The sequence below is a fragment of the Pipra filicauda genome, unplaced genomic scaffold, assembly GCF_003945595.2.
Source record: "Pipra filicauda isolate LSUMZ 115617 unplaced genomic scaffold, ASM394559v2 scaffold419_size605101_pilon, whole genome shotgun sequence".
In the NCBI taxonomy this organism is placed as follows: Eukaryota; Metazoa; Chordata; class Aves; order Passeriformes; family Pipridae; genus Pipra; species Pipra filicauda.
The window spans coordinates 11,896-39,511 of NW_024104553.1; the positions used below are offsets into that span (position 1 = coordinate 11,896).

Genomic DNA, 27,616 nt, shown 5'->3' on the forward strand with positions numbered 1-27,616 from the left:
AGACAGGTTAAATGAATGAGGAAACCTGTGGTTGCTACACTGCCAGGCTGTGAGAAGTGCTTCATTTCTAGCTCAACTTAATGTGGGTGAAGCAAAAGGTTTGGAGGGTGAGCGCAGCCACAGCTGGCCATTCATACCACCTGCTTAGTTCTGTAGCATCGCCAGCCAAGCTTACTGCAAGTGTGTTTTCAGCCCTAATTTGGCACAGGGGATCCCTTTCCATGTCCCACTCTGCATGCCCTAGAGACATCCCTATTAATTCCTCCGCACAGATTTCTGTCTTAAGGCATTTGCCTTTGATTAAAACCAGAAGAGCAGTCACAGTTTAAGTGGAGTTTAAGAGCAAACCATGTGCCAATGCACAGGGCGCTCACATCTGGAGTGTCGCAGATTTAATCAAACTGCTGGGAAGTGCCGCACGCAGACAGCTGTCACAGCAGCCTGGAGCCCATCTCCTAATTAATTCCTAGCCAACACAGGGCAAACAAATGGCCATCAAGGTGCTACACCTACAACCTCGAATGAAGGTATGACTGGCGGTTGGTGAGCAAGGACAGCTCACCCCACGTATCTCCAGGAGCTATAGGTAATGTAGCCCATGGAAAGCCCTGTTCCTGCTCCTAGGGAGGAGACTACCACCTGTCCCAGAGGTGTAAACCCTTATGTATGTATGGGAACAGGAGGGACAGAGCGTTCAGGAAGAAACCCAAGTGGAGTAGGCACAACAGCTGCAGCTCTGATTTCTGGCTACTCCTTCAGCTGGTGCTTTTTGTTTTCATTCCTTTTGCTTCCTCCACACTTATTGCTTTCTAGTACCATTTACCTGCCCATCTCACATCCCTGTGGGCAACCCCCTCTTGTCCCATACAGGATGTGTGAGCTGGGACACAGCCCTCCCTGGAGATGCTCTTCCTGGTGGTACCCAGGGCCCTGCACCTGCCATAGGTCTTGGGCAAACTCCGTTTGCTTCCACAGCCTTCTGCAAAACCTGGGCAATGGCAAAACAGGTCAGGTCCAGACTCGGTTCTCCTTGGTGCTCATTCACAGCTCATTAAAGCTAATTGAAATGACTACCAAAGCTGAGTCTATATGGGTGCTTGGAATCTCTGGGCACAAGGCACAGCTAGGCTGGGAATATCCAACTGTGAGGAGCCCCAAACTAGCCGATGGACTGTCCACTCCAATTAGCCCCACAAAGGAGCTATTATTCCTCCACACTATGCTTGTCTGATTACTTTATCTTATTATTTTTTTGATCATTCCTCCAAAATGTGCTAATTAAACAGAAATCATCAAGTCAATTACTGAAACACTCATTAAAGCAGAAAAGAAAAGAAAATATCAGCAGAAGAAAAACGTCTGGGAGGCTCCCAAGCACACACAATAGCTGCCACATTCATTAAATCAGCATCTCCCAAAAGAGGGGTAGACATTGTCCCACTCTGCTCCGTGCCCTGGAAATGAAACTTCCCAAAAGACGGAGTCAGATTTCCTTTCCTTTCTTATTTTTTTCTTTTTTTTTTTTTGTGAGGGGGTGTTCTTTTTCTTTTGTCTTTTGGTTTTCTTTTTGATGTTCTGTTTTTTAGGTTTTTTTTTTTCTGTTTTTCTTTTTTTTTTTTTCGTTTGGTTTTTTTTATTTTTTTTGCGTTTTTCTTTTTTCTTTTTTTTTTTTTTTCGTTTTTCGTTTTTTTTCTTTTTTTGGTTGGGTCGTTTGTACTTTTTTCGCTTGTTCGGTTTTCCTTTTTCTCCGTTTTCTCTTTCTCCTTTCTCTTTCTCTTTTCCCTTTCCTTTCCTTTCCTTTCCTTTCCTTTCCTTTCCTTTCCTTTCCTTTCCTTTCCTTTCCTTTCCTTTCCTTTCCTTTCCTTTCCTTTCCTTTCCAACAGGATTTTATCACCACATCAGGTTTCTTTTACATTTGACAGAGCAGAAAATTTTTTGGTCCCATGAGAGTACCTATCTAGATACAGAGGTGTGGGGGAGCTTACTGTGCTTTAGCCTGGAGGATGTCAGCAGTGATGGGCATCTGCCCTGTGCACTATATGGAATGGGCAGAGGGAAAGGAAGGGACTTGCCCATGTCCAGGCAGCAGGACAGGGGCAGAGCAGGGAGCCAAATTTTGCTGGATCCTAGTGCAGGCAACTTATCAAGGTTCCATGGGTATTGCTGCTTCTCTGCACTCACTTTGGATGTAACATCATAAAATACCCCAGTCTGTGGCAGACACACCTTTTGCTTCCATAGGAAAACCTGATATAGCTGGTCCTCAGATATTCACTAATGTGTTGGGGAATAGGGCATACCTCACCCCTCCAAGAGCCCCAGCTACAGCCTGTGACTGCAAGGGGTGTTGGAAAAGCTCAGGGCCAACTAGATTTGCTTAGAAGTCACTGGTCCCAGGTGGTGAAGGAGTGATGGGAAAGTGCCTGGGCTGCAAATGGTCCCTGTGAGAACTGGTTGCTCCTCTGATGACTTGAAGGCTGATTTTTTTCCCTGCCTCACCTCTCCCCCACCACACAGCCTTCTTTGTCCCCCAGACACCTCTGCCCACCCAGCCTCCAAATCACCCTTCTCTTTCTCTAAGTGTCCATCCAGTGTTCATTGTCACAACATCTGAACTAATGTGTATTTTCTTCTTTCTGCTGCCTCCCATGGCTTTGGCAGCTCCAAGCCCAGGAGCACGGTGAGCCCCCAGGAAGCATCTTCTCTGTGTTCACACCCAGCAACTTGCCAAGCAGAAGCCTCCCAGAACAAATGATTCCCTTCCCTGCCCTGGCCTGCAGCAAGCTGGAAGTGAGACACAGGAAAATCCAGGAAAACATGTAAAACAGTGATTTCAATGTTTCTAATATTATCTCCATTGGGAATAAAGAAAGGGAGATTACAGTTTATTCTGACCCCAGAGTGGTAGAGTGTCCAGCTCAGCTCTGGGTGAAGGTGTTGCCCAGCCTTCGTGTTTCCAAACCAGTTCAGCCATGCCTAATTGTAGGCGCTATGCTATGAGACCTAACAGAAGTACTTCGTCTTTAATTAATTTCCAAGTTTGCTCTCTGAGTGCTGTGCCATATGGTATTGATTTTTCAGCTTGGTATGACAGCACTTGCCATGAAAGAAACTAACCTAATTAAAGTGAAGGACACCACACACACAGACGGCTACTCTCACTCTTCCCTTTAATACCACTTTCTAGATCAACTCTCCTGAAGTGCTGAAACGTGGCACCTCTGCTTGCAGGTGAATTCAAATGTTTTGGCTGTGCAAAGAGGTCCAGCACTGGCCTGGTACCTTGGGCATTCCCAGATATCTCCACTCTGCAGCTGAGCAGGGAGATTTTGAAGCATGGCTTCCCAACCTGAAGCAACGTCTCCATTTCTTTTCAGACAGAGCAGATAATTCATTAGTGAATTTCAGTCTCCTCCTTCCTCCCATTAACAGCTGGACTCCTAAGAGACATAAATTAGGGTCTTCTAGCTGAAGACTGAGATTTGGCTGTTTCACAGATCCCACCTGACATCATACAAGCAAATGACCCTTTACTAAAGCTATCTCGCCCCAAACAGACCACCAAAAGGACCTTCCCTTCCCTTTCCTCCCATCCCCTCCCGTCCCCTCCCCTCCCCTCCCTCCCTTCCCCTTCCTTCTCTCCCTCTTCTCCTTCATTGGAAGCACCTAGTTGTAAAACTTGTAAAATTTTCTTTTGGGACTAACTTTTCCTATAATAAAGGACAGATTTTAGCACAAAGGACTCTCCAGCTTTTCTACCAGCTCTTGGGCTTTGCTTTGACATGATTCTTCCAAGGAATAGTCAAGGTGGGCCTTGATGCCAAAAGGGAATATATTGTCCAAAATTAACAGATTGAATGTTGCTGACAATGAACAGTTGTTTAAGCACCTCAGATATTACTTATATTAGTGGTATTGTCACACTCTGGGAAAAAAGATAAAGAAAAATATTAAGAGGAAGAAATAAACTTCTCTTTTGTGGGATTATTGTCTGCAGTCTTCCCTTCTGTCTTGAGCTTTCGCTGGATATTGAAGATAGAATAAGGTATTTCCTTCCTATTTGGAAATGGCAGTGAAGGGCCTTATTTCCTGTTGCTCAGTACCTAGAAAGTTTCCAGTTTCTCTAGGGAAAAGAGGCTTGGTCATCAGTTTCCTTCAGCATTCCCTCTGCTCATATTCCTGTGCAGTTCCTGCAGTGCTCTGCCAGCCAAAGCCCTCCAAGGACTCCTGAGAGGTGATCGTGTGGCAGTGGCAGCAGAAGCCCTGGGGAATACCTGTTGTCACCCTGCACAGCCCAGGGCAGGAAACCTCTGTGCCAGTCCTATTTTGGGGGCCATCCCAGCACCATAATTGTCTGGAGCACACACAAGCAGGTTACCTGCATGTCCACTCCTAGCTGGGAGCCCATGATCCATCCTTCCCTCTCTTTTTAAGTGACCCCACCTTGTTCATTTAGCTCACAAGGGGAGATGTAACAAAGAGCCCCATGGCCCTGCACGGTGGCTGAGTGTTCATTTGTTCGGCAAACAGACGGTCTGGCTGGGGGGAAGCCCTGAGAACACCAGCGTGAGCTGTGTGGCAGGCTGTGGGGCAGCCATCCCCAGGGGCAACCTGAGAAAAGAGGCAATTAGCCAGCCCCTCACCAGCACAGCAGGAGACGTTCAAGGGGAAAGAAAAGCTGAGCCTTGGTGGTAATGATATTTTTCCACATGGCTAAATGCATTGATCTGCGACAAACAATACCAGGCTGTGCCGCTGGCTGTGGTGCAGAGGAGGAGGGACAGGAGAGCTTCCCCATGCAAGATGTTCGAGGCAGAAGTTTCCCAGGTTGCCTGCAAGAAGCTGAACATGTGTGGAGGATGAGTCCCTAAGGATGTGTCTCCAGCCCCTTCTGAAACCACAGACCAGTCTTGCCCAACGACAGGCTTCCCAGCGGGTGCCAGGAGCTTCTCCTTAAAGGCAAGTGCAATGCAGGTGAGCCTCATCCACAATCCTATCCTGCATTTTATGAACGTCCTGCAGAACAGACAAGCAGGGTACGGAGCACTCAAGCGAAGCTTCATAACAGAGCTACCCCGGGGTAAACTACCTATTCATGAAGGACAAAACAGTGACAATTAAATCTTCTCCTGTCTCTGATGCCCTAACTCATCATGTTAGTTGCCTTTACCCATTCCCTGCAGGGCTGTGACAGTGGACTGATCCATGCTTGTAGAGCACCTGAGGTAAGACAGCATTTGTGTAACAGTCTGACCAATGCCTGGGTTGGGGCATGTCTCCTAGGGCAATTCCACTAGGAAAAGCCCAAGCCATAAAGGATAAACCCTGGCAGACCTGGACCTCTGCTTTGCTTGGAGCATTTCCTCCCTACTTCCCTGCTTCTGAAAATAGCTGGGTGACCACATATAAATACCACTATTCCGAGAGAAGTGGTGGGATGTCCCAGGCACATCATATACCCTATGGACTGGGCATCATGAGTGTTTGAGAAGAAACATAGGAGTGTATTATTAGTGTCTTGTCATCAAGTGGACAAAGTGGTTTAGGAGAGCACAGGGCAAGGCACACATCCTGTCCGAAGAGCTTAACTTCTAAGCTTTAATCAGAAGAATTAGGGCTTTACTTTGGCTCAAATTTAATCAGAAAGAATAGTGGAGATGGTCGCGTCATTTTGTAGGCAGGGTGCTATCTGCTTGGGGCATTCCCTACTGCCTCACGCTGGCCAGGCAGCACCCCTGGCTGACCAGGGTCTGGCTGCTGGTGACAGGCACTGTCCCAAGGGCCACAGCTAACCTCTGAGTGCCTCAGGCAGGATGAAAGCCTTGGTGCTACCCAGGCTGCTCTTGCCCTCCTGTTGGAGGTTTAGCTCTAGGTGGGCCCTCATGGGGCTGGCCGAGGTCTCAGTTACCTGAATACATGCATCTGATGGCAGCTCCAGCAGGTCTCCTACATCTCTGCTCACTCAGCACTCTCCTTTGGGCTGGAGCCACCAGGGAACAGTCCTCAATGGTCGTTGCATTGCCAGCTGGACTGTAGCCTAGGACCTGGTTTAGCCCAGCTTCCACCACGCGTGCAGTAGCCTGGCTGTGCCATGGGTGTAGCACAATCAAACCAGATCTCTCAGCAGCAATAGTGAGCACAAAGGAAGGAGATTTGTTCCATTCCTGGTGGACCTCCCCACTCGTGACACAGTGGTTGCAAATCCCTTGGCAGGCCAGGACCTATGTATGCACAGGGAAAGGTCCTAGGGCTAAATCCAGGACAGCATTGCTCTTTTCCCCCAACTCAGCACCTGCCTCACCTACCACATCATCATGGGATCACTTTTCCTTCATTTTTAACTGCAAAATCAAGGCAAAGAGCACCGAACTGCAACGAGTTAAAGTAAACCACACTGTCATTCTGATGAGAGCTGTAATGGTCAGAGGGCTTTGGTCACTCAGCTTTTTCCACCCTCTTTTTTTGACACTCTCTTCTGTTCTCTTTTGCTGAGAAGCAAGCACATCCGTCATTGCAAAGCCAGACCCCAGCTGCCCTGGGCACTGTGCCACCCCTCCACTCTCCTTTCTGGTCAGAGCAAATTCCTGACCACAGCAGCAGGCAAATATCAGGCACACATAATGGATGTGACCCATCCCAGCTCCTCTCATTCCTTGCTGCACTTCCAGCTCACAGAAGTGGCTTGGATCTTCCTGAGCAAAATCTAATCAGGTCTGTGTAAAAAATAAAAAGAGAGGGAAAGTAAAGCCCTGTCTATATTTTTAAATAATACCAAAAAGCTGTAAGTATGTGGTTGGCCTGTTTGTTCTTACTGCCTGGGATCAGCCTGATTATTCAGGGATTCATTTTTATTTCTGAGTTTTATTTTTTTCTCATTCAACAGCTGCACATTAATAAAAACTCCATTTATTGAAGGATTTGGCTGGGATTGCTATAATAAAATAGAAGGATTTGTGCCGGGCACTAAAAGAACTCTCTGCAAAAAGTAGTGTTTTTCCAGTGATTAGGAGCACCAGAACATATTGTTTTGCTGTGTAGCACCGTCACTGCCAAGGGTGGTGACAGATGTCTTGTGTTAATGTTGAATGATTAAATGCCATTTCTGAAGCCACTCCCTATCTGTGTAGCACAGGGCTACTTCACCCACACAATCTGCCTTCAATCTGTTCCCTTGCTGAGAGCATCCCGCCTTGCTGACTGTCAAGGAGCCCCCCATCACAACCCAGGTTTCACACTGTGCCGCAGGGCCAGCCTACGTCCAGCCAGTGTCCAGACATCAGCCTTCCAGTCACCCTGTCAGGAACACACAGACCATCACTGCAGCTCAGAGATGGAGAATGCAGCCATCTGGAAACAGAGACAAGCTCTTGGGCTTCTCATCCTGCCATGGTGTTCCTCACCCACACCGATAGTGAGGGTGGGTTTGGTGGGAAACATGACGCCAGCCCAAGTTGCCACTATTTCTAGCTCTAGCCAGTGCTCTGCTGAAAGAGGCAATATGTTCCTTTACACTTGCCTCTATCTATAGGCCACTGCTTGTGTCAGCAGGGACCTCCTTAATTTCATTTTTGACCATTGCTTTTGAGCAAGGCAAAGAGTATCCCACCCGTGGGTGACTATGTAGCCATGTCCAGCTGCACCAGAACCTCCACAAATCCTCTAGCACTGGCTTACTTGCTTTCCAGTGTCCTCAATCCAGTGTCCTCAACCCATCTTCTTTTATTCCCTTACTCTCACAAACCACTATAGCCCACAAACTGCACCCCACTCTGCCCAAAATCAGCTAGGCAAGTCAACTCTGGGAAAAAAAGAGCCTCTGCCCAGGAGGAGACAATGGGCAGACCGGCAGTGAGGTGGAAATGGTGGCCCATTGCTGTCCACCTGAAATTTAACAAATAGCAATGTTCCTCTTCTAAAAGCCTACTGTGGCCTCAGCAAACACACACAGAGATACCCTGAGAGAAGCAAGCACGTGCACACACACACACAGAGATCCTTGATCAGAACATCTGTATCCTCGGGAAGTATATTGTCTTCACAAAACCATTATCTGTTTGGCATCTGTTGCAATGACCTACTCGAGAGACAAGTTGCGCACACCACTTCCAACCCATGTGCACACACGCAGCATCTGAGTCCCAGTACAGCACAGAGGACAAATAAGGTTGTTTCCCCAAATAAAGCTGATGTGGTAGGGGGAAGGGGGGAGCTGGCTGAGGAAAATCTGAGTGCTCACATGCATTCACACATGTTGCTACAAGCCCTGTCGAGGAGGAAACATGGTAGGGGGCACTCTGACAAGCTGGGAGGTGAATAAAGATATTACAGAGGGGGATGGCCCTATAGGAAGACAAGGCAAGCCACGGTGATGTTACTGTACATGCTCATGCCACCCACAAACAGCACTCTTCTGCCCTCCTCTGTTACCTCTCTTCACCCCTCTCCATGCATTATGTGGATTTGGGGGTGATGTTCCCCTGCTTTTCCCAGGACCAAGTGACATCATCCCCCAGGCTGCAGTGACCTGGCTGCACAAGACAGCTTTTCTGCAAAGCGTGAGGAAGCAGGAGGGCAAGGTGGTGCCAAACAGCAAAAGGCCTAAATTGACTTATTTCTACCACCTCTCCTTTAAAAAAATATGAAACCCTGCTGTCATTCACTAATCCATCAGCCTGACAGGTCAAGTAAAAGCAGGTTGCCCACTCGCTTTCACTTCTCCCCAACTTAATCTCTGTGCTAAATTACAAGTTGATAATGGGTTCCCATTAATTATTGATTTTCCAGATAATACTTGTTAAAGTAGAATTAACGCTATTGTTTCTGAACAAATACTGCCCAAATACTGTGTTTAGCGGGCTTGTAATCAGCTTTACCCACTTCTCCTCTAATCTGATTGAAACAGATTTCCTACCAAATCTTTTTTATCATTTCGTTGATATTAAAAGGTCACATATTTATGCCTGCCCAAAAGTTTAATTTAAGTTACTGCAATTGATCACCATTATGTGTTCATGCTGAAACAGCAGAGTACTTTAATTTACACTGGGAATGAAGAAGCAGAGAGAAACACCAAGGAAGTACTTTCTGTGGCATTCAGTGAGTGATGTTAGGCATTGTACATTTTAGCTTATTTTTCCAAGCCCTATATTATGATTCTGTTCACCATAATGCCTTTTGACCTGCTGCATTTACTCCATCATAATTATCCTTTAATACTCTTATAAATGAACTTTTAGCTTATCTTCTGTTAATTCTCAGAACAAGCAAAGCACACACGTAACAAACAAAGCCATCTAAATAAAGTGTTTAACCCTTGTGGTGGCTTTCCCTGATAATTCAAATGTGGGCTGTGCGTTTAAGAGGTAGGGGCTTAATTACACTTTCTTTCATGAGGTACAGAATGCGTGATGGCATTTCAGCCCCTCTTCAAGCCAAGCACTGTTGAATAATTTTCTGAAAAGAAAAAGCAATGAAATTTAAAACAAATCAAAACTAGCTGTGGAGTATCAGAGACCAGTCTGGGATTTCTCCAGTGCTGGGCAGCCATCCAAGCTGAATGGCACACAGGACCTGAGATGAGCTAGTCAGAAAGGGAAGGAGGAGGCGACTTGTCTCAACACCAACAGCCTACAGTACTAAACACTATTAACATCTTCCACCTTGCTTCTCCTCCACAGCTGTGCTCAAGCCACGATGGGAAATGGGTATACACCACTTTGCTCCATTTACTGTGTTGCAGAGTTTGGCCCATAATCACATCTCAGCAATGGTCTCAATGAAGGTTTTTATAAATACAAACATTTCAGCAATACAATATCAGGGGAGTACAGGACCAACACTGGTTTGCAGCCGTAGCTGAGTGCAGGTGAGACCCTGCAGACTGCACTGAAGACGTCATCTGCCAGCAGAGTCCTCCTTGTCTTTCATAACCCAGGAGAGATGAGAGCCTCCAATCCTCCCAGCACCTTGGACACCTTCCACTGACTAGGCATGTCAGACTCTGTCAGACCCTCACACACTCTTCTGGAGATGGCAAAACTGCAACCAGTCTCTGCTGTGACCTGATTTCCCTGATCCACCTTGTGACGAGTGCAAGATAGCTGGCGCTAGTCAGCGCCTGCATCTGGAGGTGGAGAACAGGCACCTGGACACCCACCACCCACAGAGCCCTGCTGCCCATTCATTTCTGAATGTCCCAAATGGGGACAAGATCAGTAAGGCATCTGTGGCACAATCAGGGGGCACCTTGGCAGGAGATGTCTGCTGTTGCTAGTGATGCAATCACAGCTCCTCTTGCTGTGGTTACTCTAGTCTCCGTGCTACAGTTGTTTATTATTAGCATGACAAGCAAAGCAAGAGAAGGTCTCTTTCCTGGAGAGTTTGCTAAACCTGGATATACAAGGGCAGAGAAATGAAGCATTATTTTCCCCAAAGGAGCTGAGACACATAGGTTAAAGACCAGATCCAATACAGGCTTTAGCAGTTGGGGCTCAGACTTTAGATGTCTACATGCAACCCTGCAAACCTCAAACATCTTTTAAGGAGCTGGTCAATGGTCAGCTCATGCAGCTGCATATTTTTCTAGAACACATAGCAAACAGGTCCAGCAGGCAGAGGAAGGAACGGAGATGGGTGGATCCTTCAACCACTAGGCCACAGTCTTAAAATGACTCCACATGCAGCAGGGATTTCTGCTTCAGTGTTTCCTTCCCCACACACATCCCGCATCTGCCTGTTCTTAAGACAAACTGCTTTCGTTTTCCATCAGTTCATCAGAGAGTATCTCACCTCACTAATTCAGAGGTAGCTAGAGAACAAATAATCAGAAAATTCTTAAGATCCTTTTTCATAGACTTGGTAAACTCTTCAACTTGCCAGAGAAACTCAGATTTTCATGGAAATTTGGTGATATTCAGTGAAAAGCTACTAGCATGCATAATGAGAAAATACCTAATTCTCCCAAAGAAGGTTTTATGCCCGTAAGTGCATCTACAATAACCTGGAAGGGTTAGATTATAGCTAGTAATGTCACGCAGACCTCTAGAGGAGATTAACTTAGGAGTTTTGTTATTAAAAGTGTACTATTCATGCGCCTGGCTCCACTGCAGTGATAGACACTAAACAGTACTAAAAAAGGTTAACAGCCTTCAGTGGCTCTAAGAGACAACTTCTCCCCATTGGTGCACATTCCAGTAAAAAAAATCTTGACAAATGACAAATTAAACAGCCATCCTATTTGGTCCCTGGCCCATCTTATTTGCTCTCTAATATTATTTGCCCTCACAAAATCCTGTTACGGTCTTTTCCCCTGTTTAGACAGCAAGATGATGATTCTTTCCAAGTCATGGGGCTGGATCCTCAGCTGCTGTGGACTGACCCAGCTTTGTCAGCTAATGGGACTATGTTGACTTACATCAGCTGAGAACCTATTTGCTCCCCTGCTTCATGTGGAATGGACTCAAAAAGATTATCAGTTAGCTTTAAGACTATCATGTTTTTATTGTAAAGAAATCACTCTAAAAGCATTTTTTCATATCCAGTTTTTAAGAATCCAATCCTCTGCTATAGCTTAAGGACAAACAATTTCACTATTACCACCAGCAGAGCCTAGGCCAACTTGAGAAAATTTTATTTATTTCCTGATAACATAATCCATATTCCACTGAATTGCCATATGAAATATACTCCTGTGTAATACCAAAGTGTTAATGGCACAGAGTAAAACCACAAGCTGGTTTGAGATGCAGAGATTTTGAAGGAAAAGATATGAAATCACATAATGCAGCTCCATAGTCATTTGACAATAAATGATCCTTTTATCCGATTATTATTTCAGTTGCATGTCTTTAATAAAATGCAGCAGTTACCCATTCCCCAAAGCATTTGGACCACAGTTATGATCAAAGAGCAGTGGTCTGTAGCAGGAAAGCTGTGTCCTGGTCCTCTTCTACCCCATACACAGCCTGAGCTCCTCAAATCTTAGGACCATTAATGGGATGAGATCTATGATCACATGCACAATTGCTTTAAACTGCAGTAGCTCCAAGGAAATCATCACACCAATGGCTACCAACTAGCAGGCAGGAATTCACAAGGACAGATACCGAAATATGAAGACGGCTCTGAAATAGACTGTGACTAACAGAGTCAAAGAAAGTAAGAAGGAAGTCCCTATGTTTACCAAGAGCGCGTATCTCCTGTTCATTAGCTGGCTTTCCTACAACATGCTAATTGTTAAGATGTGATTCACAGTTCAGAATAATTTTCTTTTAGCCAATAAAATTCTGCAGTTTCAAACAAGGAGAGAAGCAGTGGTCACATCTTTTGGTGAAAGCTGCACGTTACTACCAGCTCCCTACCTTTCCAAGGAGGAAAAGTAGATGACTCACCGTGTAAAGAATTTGAGAGAGCTAACACAGAGAGAAGTCCTGCTTTTTATGGTTTCAGAAAAGACAAATGATCCTTTTCCATAGATTGCAAGTTGGCTCAAAGAATGTAAGCATGCTGATAAAATAATACTACAGCTAACTTACAGCTAAAACAATACTACAGCTACTAATACCACAGGAATTTTATTTCATTCTGGTTTAAATAGAAGTGAGTGTTATACAATATTGGTGGTGCCCATATTGAACAGTTTTCAATCTATTTAACTGCTAAATCCTCATATCAACACCAGCCTTTCCTCAGCCCAGCAGAATTTAGTTAATCACCAAGCTGCAAAGAAACATTACATTCAGTAACTGAGTTTTCATCACATTTGCAAAGGATTAATACATGAACACTAAATAGCACAGGGTCAGGTCAGATGTGCAAGCAAATTTAAACACCTGCAGAAATACATTACTGCTTTCAAAAATGCTACAGCCTTTTGTCTGCATCTTCATGGAAAAGATGGTGACTGATCCTCTGGGATGATGCCTAAAATAGCTGAAGAAAAGGTTGAATAAAATGCCATGGTTAGAATACATTCTTTCTCAGAAGCAAGATGAATTTGGATAAAAAAGAAGGGACGTATTTTTAAACATAGATTCCCTGAAGTTATTTACAGCAGCCAAAAAAATGGGCTGTTCCTAACTGTGCCAACTATGAATTTGGCTGTTCATACATGGTGTCATGTGTACATGAGGTACAGTAATATTATTCACCCTCAGAAAAGACATTATCAGAAACTAGGACATAAAGATATGAGGCAGAGAGATACTTTTCTCTCTCTCTTTTTTTTTTTTTTTTTTGCTGTTGTGTGTGGCCATTGGCAACTAACTGACAGAGATGTAGAAGGGGATTTACCATAGGTAACTCACCTAATAAGTGTGCAAGAAAATACATGTTGAATTTCTGGAGGAGAAGGTTAGGAAAGACACAACTTTTGCCCTCAAAATTTCTGTAATTGGAAAGGAAGAGTCCTTGCATTTTGCCTTCCAAATAGTCTAGTGAAAAAAAAATAATCCTGCAAAAGCAGCACAGGAGTCATACTGCCTTGGTCATCTCTTGCTGACCTCACTCAGCAAGGTACTATCTGTTTGGGAAAACACCAAGTAACCTGGAATGCCTTGCTGCTGACTAGTTACATGGACCCATGACATGACTTCACGTGTCCCACTCCACCCGATTGCCACTGAAAGCTGCTGCAAGCAGAGGAGGCTCACAGCACCTGAGAAAATCAGATACCATATATCTGCACAGCAATGCCTCTGGGTTGCTTATGTCTTTTTCTTGTAATAAACAGGCAGTGATGAGCGCAGCAATGTTAACTGAGCAGAGTTACATGTCGGAGAACAAGCCACCAGAGCCAGGCTGGACAGGAACAAAGTGGCTGACACAGTGCAAATACACAAACGTTAATGAAAGTCATGCACTATGTAAAATAATTCAAGAGGAAATTCTTGTTAAAAAAGTATTTTTCAAAGTCTTTACAGTTGTTGAAGGTATATTCAGAGCATTAGGTTTTCTTTCTTCACCTTGATGAACTGCTTGAAGTTAAAGATGTACGTGCAACAGAGCATCTAGCACAGCAGGCTCTGAGATTTCCCAGAAGAAAAGCAAGTGTCCATGTAGAACATTCACATCACCTGACCACAACTTGCTTTTCTATATTCGAGGTGAGGCTGCCCCAGTGCAGAGCAGAGCAGAACAATCCCCTCCCTTGACCAGCTGGCAATGCTTTGCCTGATGACCCCCCGGACACAGTTGGCCCTCCCGGTTGCCAAGCACTGCTGACTCATGTTCAACTTGCTATCAACCAGGACCCCCAGGTCCCTTTCCAAGGCACTGCTTTCCAGCAACTCATTCCCCAGTCTGTACATACAACCCGGGTTGCCCCATCCTAGGTGCAGAATCCAGCACTTTCCCTTGTTGAACTTCATGTGGTTGGTGATTGCCCGGTCCTCTAATTTGCCCAAGTCTCTCTGCAGGGCCTCCCTGCCTTCAAGGGAGTCAACAGCTCCTCCCAGTTTTGTGTCATCTGCAAACTTGCACAGGATTCCTTCCAGTCCTGTGTCCAAGTAATTTATGAAGATGTTGAAGAGCACAGGGCTCGAGATGAATCCCTGTGGAACCCCACCAGTGACAGGTCTCCAGTCTGATGTTACCCCATTCACTATTACCCTCTGTGCTTGACCCATCAGCCAATTGCTCACCCACCACATGATGTGTTTATCCAGCTGTGGGCTGGACATTTTGTCCAGAAGGATACTGCGAGAGACAGTATCAAAAGCTTTACTGAAATCCAAAAAGATGGTGTCCACTGGCTTCCCTGGATCAACTAGGTGGGTTACCTTGTCATAAAAGGAAATCAGGTTTGATAAGCAGGACTTTCCTCTCACGAAGCCGTGCTGGCTGTGACCAATGACTGCATTGTCTTTCAGGTGTTTTTAAATACCTCCCAGAATAATTTTCTCCATAACTTTACCAGGCACTGAAGTGAGACTGACAGGCCTGTAGTTTCCAGGGTCTTCCTTCTTGCCCTTCTTGAAAATCAGGACAACGTTTGCCAGCTTCCAGTCAGCTGGGACCTCTCTGGATTTGCAAGAGAGCTTTTGCGATGATATCAGACAGCTCTTTGAGGATTCTTGGATGAATCCCATCACACCCCATAGTTTTGTAGGGATCCAGCTGGAGCAGCAGATCCCACGCAATTTCATGGTTGACTGGGAGTTGATCATTATTGCAGTCATGGTCCTCCAGCTCAGAGCACTGAGACCTCCTTGGTCCATCATCTGTGTTGAAGACAGAGGTAAAGAAAGTGTTAAACACCTCTGCCTTGTCTCTGTCCCTGTTTGTGAGGTGACCATCCCCATCCTGTAACAGGCCGATGATATTTCTATACTGCCTCTTGCCCTTAATATATTTGAAAAAACTCCTTTGTTGTTCCCTACATTTTTCTGGCCAGCTTCAACTCCAGTTGAGCTTTGGCTGCACAATCTTTCTCCCTACAGTGACAAGCAGCATCTCCATATTCCTCTCATGTCACTTGACCTTGCTTCCACTGGGGATACACCTTCCTTTTTGCCTTATTTCCAAGAGAAGATCCCTGCTCAAGCCAAGCTGGCCTTCTGCCTCGCCTGCTTGACTTCTGACATTTGGGAATTGCCTGTTCCTGTGCCCTAAGGAGGTGATGTTTAAAAAGTGACCAGCACTGAGGGACCATAGCATCTGCAGAAACATTTTTCCAGGGGACCTTACTTACTAATTCCCCAAGCAGCCTGAATTCTGTTCTCCTCATGTCTAGAGTTGAGGTTTTGCTGGCACTCTCCCCCCTGTTGGCAGAGATTTTAAACTTGATCACTTTGTGGTCACTGTGGCCAAGGCAGCCGCCAATCTCCACTTCGCTCAAGAGATCCCCTCTGTTGACAAGTAGCAGATCAAGGAGGGTACCTTTCCAAGTTGGCTCCCGTAGGACCTGTTCCATGAAGTTGTCATCCACATTTTCTAGGAATCTTCTGGCCCAGGTTGTACCAGCTGTGTGGTGGTCCCAGTTAATTCTGGCAAATTGAAGTCCCTCATAAGGACAAGGGCAGTTGACTAAGTGTCCCTTAGTTCCTCAAAGAATAATTGTCGGCACCATCGTCCTGGCTGGGAGGTCTATAGCAGACTCCCATGGCAACATTTGTTTGCCTCTTGGTTCTCACCCAGAGTCTCTCAACTGTACCACTGCCAACTGTGAGCTCCACACATTCTAAGCCTTCTATTACATATAGTGCCACCCCTCTACCTCTTGTGCCCTGCTTGTCCCTTCTGAAGAGCCTGTAACCATCCAACAGGGCACTCCAGTTACAGGATTCATCCCACCACTTTCACTTATGCCAGTGATGTCAAATCTCTGAGGCTGGGCCAAGGCTTGGAGCTCCTCTTATTTGTTTCTCATGCTGCGGGAACTGGTGTAGAAACATTTCAGGTGTGGTACATTATAGCCAAAACCTCCTGAGGCAGACTGAGTGGTCCCATTAGTGCTGGTTTTCTCAAGTTTTGGCATGCCATCCCATCCTCATCATTGGTAAGCCTGGTTTTGTACCTTCCTCCCTTCCAAGCTAGTTTAAAGCTCTGTCAATGAGCCCTGCTAGCTCCTGTTCTAGAACTCTTTTCCCCTCTGAGATAGGTGCATCCTGTCAGGTGTCAGTAGGCCAGGTGTTGAGTAGATCATCCCATGGTCAAAACCCCAAAATTTTTCCCATTACACCAGCCTCAGAGCCACTCATTAATCTGATGGATCTGCCTATTCCTATCAATCCTCTTCCTCATTACCAGAAGAACTAAGGAAATCACTGCCTGTGCTCCTGATTCCTCTACCAATCGTCCCAGGGCCCTGAAGTCTTTTTTGATTGCCCTCAGACTTCTCTTTGTTATTTTGTCGCTGCCAGTTTGAACAACCAATAGTGAGTAGTAGTCCAAGGGCTTTACCAGACAGGAGATTTTTCAGTAATGTCCCTTATCTGAGCCCCTGGGAGACAGCAGACTTCCCTGCGAGTTGGGTCCAGTCTGCATGTTGGGCCCTCCATTCCCCTTAGAAGGGAATCTCCTAGTACAACTATCCTTCTTTTCCCCTTAGCAGAGGAGATCTTGATGTGGGGTACAGGCAGTGTTGTTTTAGGAGGCCCCACTATCCCAGAAGTACTTTTGCCCACCTACTCAGTTGTCTGGCCCTCTAGTTTCAGAGCCTCATACCTGTTGCAGAAGGTACCACTCATACCTGTCAAATGTTGAGAAGAAGGAGGAATCTTCCTCCCGGTACGTGCAGTGACCCACTTCCAGTCTTCATCTTTAATAGACCGTTGAGCAACAATCCTTTGAGTAATTACCCTGCAGAGTTCTGAGTCCACCTGCTTCTCCATTACAACAGAGGTTCAAGAATCTCAAAAGTTTTGAGACTGTAGCATCTCTGAAAATAATCAGTCCCTCTCTTGCTCATTCACCTGAATACTATGAAGCCCGTTCACTTCTTCCCGTAGCTTCATGACTTGGCAGTGACACAGCTCCTCAACCATGGCACATCTAATCTATATTCTCCTTCTGCTGACTAGGCAGCAGTGATCTGCAGTTTGGGTTTTTGAACTGGAGAACTAAAGGTGGTGCGAATGCTGAGAAGGATTGTCCATTCAGTTAGACTGTTTTCCTTCCAACATGACTCTCCACCAGCTCCAGCAAATTCAGACCAGAATAAAACTAATGTCATTAAATCAGTCAGGCTCTGGCATTTCTTTGGCTGCTAAAATCCCAACATGAGATTTCTCCAGAAATGAAAGAGCAGTTCAGTTACAGGATTGGGGTCACATCTCCAAGAACAGAGCATGTGCACCAGGAATGGCAGTACAAGACGACAGCTGTCATATATTTTCTTTCACAACTCATGCTACCATTACACTAGCATCAACCCAGAGAATTAGAAACACACAGAGGCAATATCCTGGGGAACCACTCTTTTCCTCCTAGGGACTCCATCCACTGCCTGGTCTCTTCGAGGAAGAGGCTCAAACTTCCTGCTTGTGGGGAGAAAAGCGTTTGTCCAAATTACCTTTTTTATTCATGGGCCTTCCTTAACAGTAATTATAAGAAAAACAGATCCTGTGGGAGCAATGTAACTAATTCATGCGTGGATGTGCAAACGGGCAATTTGCAAACTAATTGCCCCCGCACAATACACTGCGCAGACAGGTTGTCCAAACACTGTCTCTGCGTACTTTTTGTAGTGGCGGCTGCCTGGTAAGAGGCGGTTGAAATGCTTTCTGGACAGACAATGGGCTTGCTCAAGTGTGCAACTATTTTGGAGGGAAGCTATCCCGCCCACCCTGGGTGGCTAAGGTTTGTTCTGCCCGCGTCCAGCTGCCGTGCTGTGCCAGGAAAATACTGGGGCCATGTGCGGGACAAAACAGTTTTGCCTTATTGCCTCTGCCGGCTCAGGAGGACGCAGAGACTATCAGCAGCATATGGGCCTCGGGGGATTTCAGCCATTTAACAAACATTATATGCTTCATAACAAAACAACAAAATATCAGTACTTAGATCAACCAAATAACTAAATTAAATTCCCTAGACGGTGAGGACTGGTATGCTAATTGGCTTGCCTTGTGGATTTTTCTATGCAGCTCCCCAAGAAACAGATTGGCCCATTTTTCAGGCAACTGATTGTTAATTGGAGAAATGAATAGCAGGCTGGAGGGGCTGATCACTTCACTTGGTAAATGCAAACTCCCGTTATTCATGAGAACAAGTCAGAGGTGACGTGGTTTTCATGGGAGGTGGGCAAACGGCTGGTGCCAGGTCAACTCCTTTCTTTCTTTCTCTTTACTCTAGGAACACAAGGGAAAATACAGCACCTGATTCCCCCATCCCTCTGGGATGCTGTGCTCTTCAAACAGCTGAACTGCCCTCAAGGAGGGCTTCCCCCACTGACTGCAGGTCAGTGGGTATGTTTATTGAGCAGACTTCTGCCAATCTCCTGCTCTGGCTCCATGGTCCCTAACACAAGCAACCTCTACTGGCTCTGGAAAAGTCCTCAGTTTTCCTATGCTTTGCTTCTCTGGTAGCTCTGATGGGCCAGACAGAAGGACTTGAGGGGCAGGAGTAGTCTGGTGCAGCCAGGTCAGCAGGACACAGCTCCAAGGCTTCTCCCTTTTTTGTCCCAGCTCCTGCATTCTCATTAGGCCACATAGCCACTGCTCCTTCCCCTTCCCAGTCACTGACCAGCAGTGGTTCTGCTGAGATAGTGGTCCTCACTATCTCAGCTTCCCAGATTAGTCAGAGGAACACAACTTCACAAGCAAAGGTGAAGCTTTGGGTCTTATCTGCTCTTTGATCCTGAAGACTCAGCCCTCAAGCCCACATAAACAGGGATGAAGGCTGTTGCCTTGTTTCCCACCCCACTCTCTCCAATGCCTGGCTTTGATTACAAATTTTGTGTAAATGCTGATTCCTCCCTGTTCTCACAAATTTTGCTGTAAGCCAAGCTCTCATTATCTCTCCAGGGCTGAGTAGCCCTCTTCAGGCCAGCTCCGTGGTTGCATACAGGACACTTGCCTACTCCTCTGGGCAAGCTTCCTTGCAACTGCTTTCTGCACAGAGACCCAACACACAGACGGCCTGGAAATTATGACCCAATTATTCACTAAAGACAATACTAAGAAAATTTCAGAAATAGGTCCCTTTAGGGCATTTCAGCTACTATTTTACAACTGATGAAATTTTCAGTTTGTTAGCTGAAACAAAAAATAGCTTTTGTAAATTCACAGAGATATGCAACCAAAATATTTTAACCTGTTAAAACATCACCCTTCCAGTCACATTTTTGTACAATGAAGAAACAGGTGCTAGTAACTCTTCAGGCCATATTTAATTTTATAAGTGGACATCTTGAGTTACACCATAGCAGGGGCTTGGCAGCCAGCTGTATTTCCCTATTTCCTTTTCTACAGATATCAAGCAAAAGAATATTATCAATATTAAGAAAAGACAGACACTGAAAGTTTTCTGTTCTTTGTAATAACTTTAAATTGCTTCTGACATGCTTTATATGATAGTCATTGAAAATATCATAAGACTCACACAGAAAATTCATCATGAAGATAAACAGTGTGAAAACAAGTAATCATGTGAAGGGGCAAATCATTGCCGAAATCACACAACTACTGTCTGTAGTCACAGTCTAACTAGCAGCTGAATATTAAGAGCATCTTTCAGGGGTCAATATTATCTAGATCGTCTTAACCACCTAAAGACAGGATGCAATGTACCCTGGCTCAAGCTGGAGGGCAGTGCTGCTTTCCAGAGGGACCTGGACAGGCTGGAGAGGTGGGCTGACAGGGTCTAGCAAAGGCACATGCTAAGTCCTGTCCCAGGACAGCTCCATGGAAAAGCCCCTGGGGGCCAAACTGACTAGGATCAGCAGCATCCTCTTGCAGGAAAGAAGGCCAACCATGCCCTGGGCTGAGTTAGCAAAAGGAGGTTCAGCAGGAGAGGGAACAGTCCCTACCGCTCCATTCAACACTTTTTTGTTCAACTTGGAGACAGAGAGGCAAAGAGGAGAACTTATTGCTATCTGCAGCTACCTGAAGAAGAGAAGATGGAGACTGGCTTTTTCCAGAGATCCCAGTGACAGCACAAGAAGTGGTGGACACAAATTGGAACGCGGCAACTTCCTACTAGGTATCATGCAACGCATTTCACCTTCAGTCCTGGGACAGGGCCCCAGGAGCCTCCATCCTTGGAGATACTAAACACTCAGCTGGACAACACTTTGAGCGATTCAACCAAACTTCAGATTTGGCCCTGGTTTGAGCATGGGAACCTCAAGAGGTCAGTTTGAAACTAATTTATCCTAGGTTTCAAATACCATGCTCAAAAAGTTTTTTTAAATCAGAGCATTTTTACCTAAAGCTGGTTTTTTGAACCTTAATGTCATACATCAGACAGTAATAGCTTTTAAAAGCCCTATAGAAAAGGCTGGGATCAATCTTCTACAGAGGAAGCAGAATGATAATGTGAGAAATTACTTTCTTCTCCCTCAGAATATTCACAATTGATTCCAAGATTATGACAAAAGCCTGTTAAAGGCATAGGCTGTCTATTCCACCAGACAAACCTCTGCCACTTGACAACCACTTTACCAAACAAAAAATATACATATTTGAATAAACATTCTGCCCACAAACCTACTGGTAAAATATGTATTTTTGACTCTCTGGAAATGCATCCCTAACATGACACACAAGGAACAAATTCTGAAATTGTGAACAGTTAAAAACGGTAGCAATTTGTTTTCACTTTACTTATCATCCCCACCTATTTTTTTTCTCCAGAACAAGCTTCTTGGAAGAATTACGGATAATATTCAACACAGTGCTATGTGACAGCCCACAGATGGATACATTCCTAATGAATTTGGAGAAGTTAACAACACAATGATAGCAGACATGAAAAAAAATCTGGCGAATTCTCCTTAATTAGATTACACTCTGCACACCCTTCTATACGAATGAGGACACAGCAGTGGAAACCGCCCAACAGCACTGTTAATATAACTGAGGGGGTCTGAAGCAGGGGACATCTGTTTTAAAGCCTTGATCCAAATCTGCCCCTAGAGGCAAATCAGCCAGGCTTTGGACGTCAGTTTAAAACATTAAAAGCAAAATTCGTACTTGCCGGAAGCAGGTGCAGTTCCATCAAACTCACCACATTTCACCGGCACCCGGGATTTCAAATAGTTCCAACAGTCTGCAAGTGTGGCACAAGTGCAAGGAGAAATAAAACCTTTCATTATAGAACGCTCAAACATCAGCAAGGTGTAGTAATGCTGTTTCTCAGCCAGAAAGGTCTCAATAAAGTGACCAAAGTGCAAAGCACACTCAGCCCCTACTCACTGCCCTACAAATCAAGGGCTTGCAAATTTTGCTATGTTTTCTCCTTCATGCTTAATTTTCTTGCATACAGACATGCTGGTGGATATATCCCCTTGAAGAAGAGTAATAAAAACAATTTTACTTCTTTTTTCTAAAAGCAGAAACAATTCATGTTTTATTCCAATAATCCACGGTACATGCCAAATATGGAGGAGGCAGAGGGGGAAAGTCTGGCAATGATCCTCCCATACATCATTTCAGACAACAGGCACACACCTCAGTATAAATAAATAACTGCTAAGCCATCTCCATTCATGTTTCTAATTAGTGTAATCTATTTAACAAACAGACACATAATATAGGTCAATTATGTAGGTCATGATAAATTTGTGAAGGACTTCAGCCTGTAGGGCACCAAAAAGACCACGTTGAGGCAGCATTTCCAAAGTTACAGTTCATTTCTGCACAAGGCTTGTGAGCAGCAGTGAGGAACCAGCAGAGACCTGCTCAGTTTTTCTGGTTTGTCCAACTACAGCCACAGCCACTAACAAAAACACCAGTGACACCCCCTGGGAGACATCCTCTTTGATACGAGCACAGAACTGCCCCTCCAAAATTATTGAACTCAGTTACTACTGGCCAAAATCGCCAGAAACATGTCAAAGGCATTTAATTTCTATGAGTTTGTCGAAAACTGGTGAGTATCCAGAAGGGAGATGGAGAAATATTTTATTTAGGCTTCCTCCATAGGAAAGGAAATGACAGCTCAGTATCACTCTAGTATGCTTGACCATGGCCCTCTGCACTAGGCACAGATGCAGCTCTAGAGAAGCCACAGTACATGCCTAGTCCTGCCTTGCTAGAAATGTTGGGAAGGAATGATGAAGAACCACAGTGGAGGGCATCAGAGAGCAGCAGGTGCCATGTGGGGTTTCAGAAAAGTGGCAGGAATGCAGGTCTAGCTGTCCTGCTCAGGGATATGAGGAGGATCTGGAGATCACCACAGCAAACACTACAGGGGCATGATTTGCAACAAGGAAACAAATTTAATGTTCAGGGTTCAATGACCATCACACTTTTCTGCTAAAGGTCAGCACTAATATAATTTGGTCTTTGAGATGAAGGGAGCAAATGGATCTCGGATGGAAATTTAAGCTATAGTTGCTGTTACTTTTCCTTAGTATTTCCAAATATTTTTCTTCTTCAGACAATCCCAACTCAGTTTGCCATGGAACAGGACTTCTGGCTTCCTATTCTGCTGTTAGCAGAGGAACTCCAGAATTGTCCAATGTAATATCTCAGGGAGTTACCTGAGGTGATCTTTGTACCTTAAACTTGCAGTATTATTAACAGCATTACTAGTTAAGTGGCTGGGGAGCGCCTGGGACCCAGGACACAGCCGGGAACTGAAATGCAGAGCAACAGCAGTTGGAAAGCTGGTGTGGGAGCACCCGTGCGCCAGCTTCAGTGGCACCAGCCACAAGCTGGGAACAGATTCCTCTTGCACTGCTGCCTGGAAGAACCAGTCCCCAGGCAGGGAAGGAGTGGGAGCACCAAGGCAAATACGCCCTGCATAAGGAGCTTTAATTAACTGTGCAGCTCTCAGAGGGCAGGTTTTCCACACTGCACATGTGCAATCGGGTCCACATACAGCAGCCCAAACTCTACTGCTGGGTACATGTCAGCTGATTGAACACCCATGTGTCTCGGAGGGTGGGAGGAGATGAACCAGTCAGTGTCATTTACCATATGTTACTACCTGGCCTGCACAAAACAACATGCCGATTACGTGCAGTTTGTGGGCACGCTGTGCCAAAAATAATGACCTTGTACTTCTATCTACAACATAATCTTGTTACTGTTCATAATAGTCATGACCGAATTGGTGAAATAGCCTTTTAATTATACAGATTCTCCTATTTGTGCAATTTGTATTTGATGCCTGTTTATTAATTCTCATTCATATATCCAACACAATTGTTCTTATAACACTGGAGTGACAGAGATAATTTCCCAAATGGTTCCCAAACTGGTTCCCAGTGACCTGCATTCTAGCTCATGTATGATATATATAATACACCAAGCTATGAATCTAAATGTGCACATATAAATAATATGTATAACAGATAGACATCATAATTGAAAATTTGTTACAAATCTCAGACCATATGGCTTAATTCTAAGAATGACCACAGTACTGCATGTGACAAAGTCTCAGAAACAAATCTAAAACTTTTTAAACCACCTACACTCCATCCCAGGTCCCCAGCTGGAGAATTGTTCCCATGAACACAAAAAAGGAAAAAAAAAACAACCCAGCATTACATTCCCATTTCTTTGTAATTTCTAGTCCTAACTGCAGGACTGTTTATGAACATATATGCAAGATATTTCAACTAAGAGAAATAAATACTGTACTATTTTGCCCTGACCCTGGGGAAATGGTGTTCTTGACAATATACTGCTCTCTGCTGGCCTGACCTGCTTTTCCACAAGGGCCTCACTTCCTGACATCTTCGGTCTTCCCTAGTGAAAAGGGAAAAGACCACCTTGTTTTGCTGACTTAGCAATCGGTGACAGAAGCATCTTTAATTTAGGCTTGAAAAACATTACATTGCTAAGGAAAACAATACTGACATCACCTAAATCTTTTGCCTTGAAGAAAAAATGCAAGTAGTCCTTTAACCCCAGTAACCTTTCAGAAGTATTCCTATTTTCTTGCAACCTGAAAGAAGAAACAGGCTATTCATGTAGCAGGTCCTCCCTAGTAAGGAGCTCAGACAAGCTTGAGCTTGTAACAAGTCTATTCTAAATGTAACCAACTCAAGTCCTGTTCTGAGTTTCCGGAAACTTGCTCCTAGGTGGGAGTTTTCACAGCAGCCCAAAATCCCAGTGACAACCATAGGATTTGAGATGGGGCTCCCTGGTCTTTTACTTTACAGGACAGCTCCAGACCTGAGTAGCTCCATGGCCCAAAACCTGTAGCATCTTTATTCCCTATTCCCATTTTTCTGTTGTTTTATCAAAAAGGGATCACTCAGATGAAAGCTAACTGGAAACCAGCTTATTTGCATTGATTGTACCTTCACACTGACACTAGTTATCACTGAGCTACAGCTGGTACAGCAACACCCATAAAAACACAAAATTTTAATCTGTCAGCATCTCCTATTTTGGGTCAGAACAAGGTGATGCCATGCTGCAGACCCACCAAGACTAGAAACCCAGCTTTGAGGGTCATCCTCCCCTCAGCCCCAGGGATAAAGGGTATTTACCCAGCAGTCAGGCTGTATCTTTCCTGAGGTTCTCCTGTCTATCTTCTTCCTGTCGGGTTTGCAGCTCTTGAGATGCTGTGACTGACAGGAATGCTGCCACATTTTGGGACTATCGCCATAGTCCCAGTGGGGCGATTTTGGGATTATCACCTGCAGGAATTACCAGAGCATTCTCAGCTGTTTGGTTTTTTTCTCAAACTGCCAGCAAACAGGTTTTTGTGGTAAAACCACACTGTTAGGGTCTTGCTTACAAACCACGATAGAAACTAAACACACAGTCTGTTGCAATCACAATGCAGAGGAGATGCAAATCTTAAAAAACTTTAATTCTTTACATCTTAATCTTTCTTTGCAAGATTCTCCCACTAACAGCACGATTCCTTTAGAAAATAATTATACAACATTAAAAGAAATTAGAAAAATAGTCGGAAAGATCAGTTTCATTTACCTGGGTAAAACAGACAGGGAGTTTGTTTTGAACAGTAACCATCATTTGAAATTCCTCAATTCCTGCTACTCACAGGGCTGGGGAAAAAAACCCACAAAATTAATTTACTTTCCAAACACTGCTATGAGGGAGTCATTTGCTGGAATAAATAACACCCTGGGAGACCTTTGCACTTATTCCCCAGCGGGGTCTTTCATCACAGACACCTGCACACACATGGAGCTGCGGGGGCAATGGTGGGACTTGTTGGGAGGGTGTGAGCCTCTTGCACGCAACCAAGAGCATCATGGCTTAGATTTCTGCTCTGCATCTGATTTCCAAATCAGTCTCCATCTCTTCATGCCTTGCGTTTGCTGTAGTGCTCTCATACATAGAATCATTAAGGTTGGAAAAGACCTACAAGATCATCAAGTCCAATCTTTGACTGAATACCACCATGACCACTAAACCATATCACGAAGGGCCAGGTCTGCTCATTTTTTGAATACTTCCAGAGATGGTTACTTCACCACTTCCCTGGAAGACCTTTTCCAATGCTTTATCACTCCTTTCCTAATCCACTTATCACACTTTTCCTAATCCAAGCTGAACCAAGCCATTTCCCCTTGTCCTATCACCTGTTCCGGACATGTCTATCTCGTATTGGCCTTTTTAGCCACCAACGCGCTTGCAACAAACGTGGGTAGAGCCCTTCCCACACCTTCCCAAATCTTCGTTTGCGAAGCCTAGCCATGATGATGATGATGATGATGATGATGATCATCACCTGTTGCCTGGGATAAGAGACCAAACCACACCTCACCACAACCTCCTTTCATGTAGTTGTAGGGTGTCGCTCACAAACTGCCTCTACACACTCTTCCAGATGGGCTGGAGCAGAAAGCTGCTGCTGCAGGAATAATTTTAGCTGGTGAAAAATAAAATTATCTAGATGGCAGAAGAGCCATTAAGGAAGCTACTCAAGCATAAAAACTGTTAAAGGAACACGACGTATGGGGAAAGGCATGGAGCCTCCTTTGCTCACATCTACCCACACTTCCCACATCAGAGCTGGCCCAAACTTGTAGGTCAAGAGCTCCTGGCAGGCTCTCACCAGGGCCCAGAGGGTGCCTGGTAGCCCTGCCAGCCATCTCCTGGTGGCATTATCCCTGGGCCACGGGGCCTCTCCCTCTGCTCGCACAAGCTCTGCCCTGCCCCACCTCCCCTCAGCCTGGGGACTGCTCCTCTTGTCCACAAAAACTGGATTCCTTACCCAGTGTGCAACAAACCAATAATCAGAGAGACCAAACACAACCAAACTCAAGAGAGACACTGCTTATTTATTTCATAGCTGTGCAAGTTTGGATGCTCGGTGGTACTCCACAAATCAAGGACACCCTTCCAGACTTTCCATGCCATTCTTTATACACAGAAATTTAGTGTTAGTAGCCTCTCAAGTACAGCTCCTCTATTAGTATTGATTAGTAATTATCATACAAATTATGTAATCCTGTCTAACTTCTACACATGCTCAGGGGAGGGGTCTTTGCTGGGGGAGGACCTTTTTCACCTGTAGGCATGATTTTTAGTAATATAATGAAGATAGTTCAGCTATAGGATACATGGACCTCGAGTCTTTTGCCAAGTTGACAATATATACATCAACATCTTCATTTACTTTGTCCTTAGAGCTTGTTAGCTCCAGAGTGTCCTTGACTGAGGGATGCTAACTATCACCTGTTCTACTGACATACAGCAGCTTCTTGATTTACATCATGCTTTAGAGCTCGTGTCTGGATGTATATCATCCCTAGAGCTTGTTTGTTTCTATCTGTTCCACTGATTAAGTTTCATTTCTTGCTAATACACAAAGATCAAACATCAAATAACACCCTGACTTACGGTAATTTTGACATATTCCACATTTTTCAACACTGTTCCTCATACCTCTCTGATTTTGCGGCCTTTTGCTCCTCCTTTAACCACATTTTCCGGGAGCACCCATCCCTGGGGGTCTCCCCCGCTGCGAAACCGGCCTCCCCTCACGGAGCGCGGGGCCCACCCCGCGCCTGCGCGCTGGGAGC

General features: G+C 45.0%; 2 long non-coding RNA genes across 2 annotated transcripts; both read right to left on the reverse strand.

Moving 5' to 3' along the window:
- Window positions 1-1,843: 1,843 nt before the first annotated feature.
- On the reverse strand, window positions 1,844-27,558 carry LOC113999454. Its single transcript, XR_003544883.2, has 3 exons — window positions 27,480-27,558; window positions 25,106-25,255; window positions 1,844-3,440 (listed from the first exon to the last, which is right to left on the reverse strand). It is a non-coding gene; the product is annotated as an uncharacterized LOC113999454 (long non-coding RNA).
- Window positions 15,123-16,163, reverse strand: LOC120324085. Its single transcript, XR_005565088.1, has 3 exons — window positions 15,877-16,163; window positions 15,689-15,758; window positions 15,123-15,218 (listed from the first exon to the last, which is right to left on the reverse strand). It is a non-coding gene; the product is annotated as an uncharacterized LOC120324085 (long non-coding RNA).
- Window positions 27,559-27,616: the final 58 nt, after the last annotated feature.